This window comes from Bos indicus x Bos taurus, chromosome X, assembly GCF_003369695.1.
Source record: "Bos indicus x Bos taurus breed Angus x Brahman F1 hybrid chromosome X, Bos_hybrid_MaternalHap_v2.0, whole genome shotgun sequence".
Classification (NCBI taxonomy): Eukaryota; Metazoa; Chordata; class Mammalia; order Artiodactyla; family Bovidae; genus Bos; species Bos indicus x Bos taurus.
Window position 1 is genome coordinate 20,646,501 of NC_040105.1, and position 6,389 is coordinate 20,652,889.

Below are 6,389 nucleotides of genomic sequence, written 5' to 3' on the forward strand. Positions count from 1 at the left end.
TTCCATATGTTGTCTTTTCGTTTTCTCAGTGGTTTTCTTTGCTGTGGAAAAGTTTAAGTTTGATTAGATCCCATTTATTTTTACTTTTATTTCTTTTGCTTTGGGAAACCAAGAAAATATTGTTACAATTCATGTCTGAGAATGATTTGCCTAAGTTTTAGGAGTTTTATGGTGTCATTCCTTACAAGGAATTCTTCAAACTTCTGTATTTTTGCAATTGGAGATCTTGGGAGACACCATAGAGGATTACCACATCACTTACTGTTGTCTTATTCCCCCATTTTCTCTGCTTTGTAATGTGGCATAGGTAAATTTTCAAAACCTTAGGATAGGATGAAGATTTCATACTTGCAAAGGTTGGACTCACTGGTGGTCACAATTATTGGGCTGGCCAAAAAGTCTATTTGAGTTTTTCCATAAGATACTACAGAAAAACCTGAAGGTGCTGTTTTGCCAAGCCAATATATTCCTTATTTATGTAAAAATATTAATACAAGCCTGGGTAGCTATGTCACCTATACCACTGCTGCTTCTACACTTGCTTCTGGACATTCTGCACTTGAAATAAAGATACTCCACTACTATACTCTATACAGTGTATGCATACTCAGTCACTCAGTGTTCAACTCTTTGTGACCCTATGGACTTTAACCTCCCAAGCTCCTCTATAGGATTCTTCAGATAAGAATACTGGAGTGGCTGTCATTTTCTCCTCCAGGGGATCTTCCTGACCCAGAGATCAAACCTGCATCTCCTGCATTGCCGGCAGATTCTTTGGTGCTGAGCTATCATGGTAGCCCTTCACGCCACACATTACTGTACAGTAAAGTACATAAAAGCACAACCACTTGTGGAAGATGCATGCGTATGACAATTTATGCCAGACACATGAACTAACTTACATGAACAGATGTGAAAAATAGCCTGAGCAACATGTTTTCTTATCACATAATGAAAATCCTAAAGCCCGAGGCTTTAAAGAAAAATTCTTCAATTTAAGTCTAGATCTTTGCAATCCCACACCTGGGCTTCCCAGGCAGCGCTAGTGGTAAAGAAACTGCCCCCGCCCCCGTGCCCCCCGCCGCCTCCCCGTGAATGCAGGAGACACAAGAGATATAGGTTTCATTCCTGGGTTGGGAATATCCCCTGGAGAAGGAAATTGCAACCCACTCCAATATTCTTGCCTGGGAAATCCCATGGATAGAGGAGTCTGGTGGGCTACAGTCCATGGGGTCACAAAGAGTCATACACAGGACAAAACCACCACCACCAAAGAAAAGTAAGTGAATTCTGATAGCTATGTTCTGCCTTGGGAATAAACTAAAGAGCAGAATTATATACATCCCTAAATAATCAAAATGCTCCTTCCTTTACAGAGAGAGGGAGGGCATGAGATGGCTCTATGTAACTGAGTTTCAAATAAACTCTAAAAACATACAACAACAACAAAACATTAAGAACCTCACTATATATTGAGGGATAAAGGTCCATCTAGTCAAGGCTATGGTTTTTCCTGTGGTCATGTATGGATGTGAGAGTTGGACTGTGAAGAAGTCTGAGCACCAAAGAATTGATGCTTTTGAACTGTGGTGTTGGAGAAGACTCTTGAGAATCCCTTGGAGAGCAAGGAGATCCAACCAGTCCATTCTGAAGGAGATCAGCCCTGGGATTTCTTTGGAAGGAATGATGCTAAAGCTGAAACTCCAGTACTCTGGCCACCTCATGTGAAGAGTTAACTCATTGGAAAAGACTCTGATGCTGGGAGGGATTGGGGGCAGGAGGAGAAGGGGACGACAGAGGATGAGATGGCTGGATGGCATCACTGACTCGATGGACGTGAGTCTGGGTGAACTCCGGGAGTTGGTGATGGACAGGGAGGCCTGGTGTGCTGAGATTCATGGGATCGTAAAGAGTCGGACATGACTGAGTGACTGATCTGATCTGATCTGATCTGATACTGTGTTCATTGGTGAAAAGTGAAAGCTGCTCAGTTGTGTCCAAGTCTTTGTGACCCCATGGACTATACAGTTCATGGAATTCTCCAGGCCAGAATACTGGAGTGGGTAGCATTTCCCTTCTCCAGGGGATCTTCCCAACCCAGGGATCAAACCCAGGTCTCCCACATTGCAGGTGGATTCTTTACCAGCTGAGCCACATTGGTAGAAAGAGTCAGTATTGCTTAGATGTCAATTGTCCTCAAATTGACCTACAGAAAAAGTCCCTGGTTTACTTCAATATATGTCATCAAGGTGATTCAGTCGGGCAATATGATCTTACATTCACTTTACCAAGAGGCTTCCTACAATTTTTATTAAAAACTCAAGATCCTCATGTAGTAGACTTCATTGGCTCTAATGCTTAACTCTTCCTGGTAGCCAAACCCTTTGCCATGTGACTTTGCAGTTCCTACCCAGCAGGTATGTGATTCAGCAGCACAGATTAGTGAAAATAAATGCTGTTTTGAGTCACTGAGGTTTGGGGTGGGTTTTTAAGCAACATCATTGTAGCAACAGTTAACTAACTGATTACCCCCATGAAGAATGTCTAGATGACACAATTAACAGTTAACTACCCCCATGAAGAATGTCTAGATGACACAATTTTGGCTTATATTAAACTGGGGAGTGTTTTAACACATGTATGTCTAACATTATCACAGAGGCCATGCTATGTGAAATGCAAGAAAAATTCCTATACTTGATGAACCTTTTATCTGAAGGTAAGCATCTTTCTTAATCTAACCATTACTTATAATATAGAGATGGCAGTTTTCTGTGCTATTTCATGTGATGGTTCATGAATACTGCTGTCTGGCTGTTTTAAATATTTCAATTAGTTACCCACTTTACTGTACTCCTGCCCTGAGGCTTAAAGCTAGCAGCATAATTTAAAGAGAGAAAAAAGACACTAAAACACTACTCTTGCTGAAGCAATGATGGAGATCATCATAACTGTGCCAAGGTCATTACTGTCATATATTCTGAATTCTAACCATACAGCCTTAAGGCAGTTGGAACAACCCTGGGGAGGAAAGTAATCGCCATATAATGTTTATCAGTGTGCACTTTCTTTTGTGAACTTTTCCTGCCAATATCTAGTGTTCAAAAAATTAGTTATTTTTGGAAAAGCGTGACTTGCTCCCTATGTCTTTGACATATATAGATAATGTTGGTGAGGTTTTAAATGGCCCAGAATATTTTTTCAAATTTCAAAATTCATGAGGCCAATAAATGGTTCAATAATAGTCTCAGTAATAGTAATTTGCTGAGGTATAATATACATAAAACAGAGATCATAATTATTTAGTTTGATGAGTCTTAACAAGTGCATAAATCCATATATATATATATATATATATATATATATTCAAAACAAAATACAGAAATTTGCTATTATTCCCAAATCTCCTCTTCTGTCCCTTTGGACACAACCATCCTAGAAGTAACCATTTCTGCTTTCAATCAACATAGCTTAGTTTTGCTATTCTTGGATTTAAAATTTGTGAAATGATAGAATCTGTATTTTTCATTTCTGATTTTGCTAGATCTTATGTTTTTGTTTTTAGGTTCATCCATGTTTTTGTCTTTCAGCAATTTTCTCCTTTTACATTGATAGATTAGTATACCATTATAAGAATGTATCATACTTATCCACTCACCTAGATAGACAGGTGAGTTCTTCCAGATTTGGGCTATCATAGGAAGTGAAAGTGAAAGTTGCTCAGTTGTGTCCAACTTTTTGCAACCCCATGGACTATACAGTCCATGGAATTCCCCAGGCCAGAATACTGAAGTAGCTTTTCCCTTACCCAGGGGATCTTTCCAACCCAGGGATCGAACCCAGATCTCCCACATTGCAGGCAGATTCTTTACCAGCTGAGCTATCAGGGAAGCCCTAGGAAAGGCTACCAATATTCTTAAATGTCCACCAACAGAGGAATGGATACAGATGTGGTACATGTATACAATGAAACAATACTCAGCCATTAAAAAAGAACAAAATAATGTCATTTGCAGCAACACAGATTGACCTAGAGATTCTCATCCTAGTTAAAGTAAGTCAGACAGAGAAAGACAAATATATGATATTTCTTATATGTGGAATCTAAAAATAGGGTACAAATAAACTTATGGACAAAACAGATACAGAGTTACAGATGTAGAAAATAAACTTATGGGTATCAGAAGGTAAGAGGGGAAAGATAAATTGGGAGACTGGGATTGACATATACACACTATTATATATACAATAGACAATAAGGACTGTACAACACAGAGAACTCTACTCAAAAATCTGTAACAGTCTACATGGGAAAAGAATCTTATATAGAATAGATATATGTATAAAGAATTAAAAAATCTCATCTAAACATCAAAAATTCTTCTACAAGTCATTCTGTACATATAATTTTCAGTGTATGTATATGTACACAAACAGATACTCCTAAGTTAATTTTTGATTGTGGATGTGCTGCATATATAGATAAATTTAGAAAGAAGGGACATCTCAGAAATGTTGATTCTCCAAAATGATGAATGTGGTATTTTCTCCCATTTATTTGGATGTACTTTCCCTGGTGACTCAGATGGCAAAGAATCTGCCTGCAATGCAGGAAACTCAGCTTTGATCCTTGGGTCGGGAAGATTCCCTGGAGTAGGGAATGACAATCCACTCCAGTATTCTTGCCTGGAAAAGTCCATGGACAGAGGAACCTGACAGGCTACAGTCCATGGGGTTGCAAAGAGTTGGACATGACTGAGCGACTAACACTTCGCTTCTCTTAGGAAATGAGAGAAATACATTTCTTTCATTAAATATATTCTAGGTATTTTTATCACTTATGACCTTGTGGATTTTTAAAAAATATTTCTCAAATGTCTGTTTATAGTACACAGAAATGCAATGGCTGTATATAATGGGTTCATATACTGTCACTTTAATAAATTATTAGTTCAAGGAATTTTCTTTGAAGATTCTATAGTTTTTTCTACATACATAATCCTATCATCTGTAAATAATGACAGTTTTCTCATTTCTAATAATTATGTTGTTTCTTTTTATTGTCTCACTATGGATGATGTTGTGAAAGTGCTGCACACAATATGCCAGCAAATTTGGAAAACTCAGCAGTGGCCACAGGACTGAAAAAGGTCAGTTTTCACTCCAATCCCAAAGAAAGGCAATGCCAAAGAATGCTCAAACTACCGCACAATTGCACTCATCTCACACACTAGTAAAGTAATGCTCAAAATTCTCCAAGCCAGGCTTCAACAATATGTGAACCATGAACTTCCTGATGTTCAAGCTGGTTTTCGAAAAGGCAGAGGAACCAGAGATCAAATTTCCAACATCCACTGGATCATGGAAAAAGCAAGAGAGTTCCAGAAAAACATCTATTTCTGCTTTATTGACAATGCCAAAGCCTTTGACTGTGTGGGTCACAATAAACTGGAAAATTCTGAAAGAGATGGGAATACCAGAACACGTGATCTGCCTCTTGAGAAATCTGTATGCAGGTCAGGAAGCAACAGTTAGAACTGGACATGGAACAACAGACTGGTTCCAAATAGGAAAAGGAGTTCGTCAAGGCTGTATGTTGTCACCCTGTTTATTTAACTTATATGCAGAGTACATCATGAGAAATGCTGGACTGGAAGAAGCACAAGCTGGAATCCAGATTGCTGGGAGAAATATCAATAATCTCAGATATGCAGATGACACCACCCTTATGGCAGAAAGTGAAGAGGAACTAAAAAGCCTCTTGATGAAAGTGAAAGTGGAGAGTGAAAAAGTTGGCTTAAAGCTCAACTTTCAGAAAACGAAGATCATGGCATCCGGTTCCACCACTTCATGGGAAATAGATGGGGAAATAGTGGAAACAGTGTCAGACTTTATTTTTCTGGGCTCCAAAATCACGACAGATGGTGACTGCAGCCATGAAATTAAAAGATGCTTACTCCTTGGAAGGAAAGTTATGACCAACCTAGATAGCATATTCAAAAGCAGAGACATTACTTTGCCAACAAAGGTTCGTCTAGTCAAGGCTATAGTTTTTCCTGTGGTCATGTATGGATGTGAGAGTTGGACTGTGAAGAAGGCTGAACGCCAAAGAATTGATGCTTTTGAACTGTGGTGTTGGAGAAGACTCTTGAGAGTCCCTTGGACTGCAAGGAGATCCAACCAGTCCATTCTGAAGGAGATCAGCCCTGGGATTTCTTTGGAAGGAATGATGCTAAAGCTGAAACTCCAGTACTTTGGCCACCTCATGTGAAGAGTTGACTCATTGGAAAAGACTCTGATGCTGGGAGGGACTGGGGGCAGGAGGAGAAGGGGACAACAGAGGATGAGATGGCTGGATGGCATCACTGACTCGATGGACGTGAGTCTGA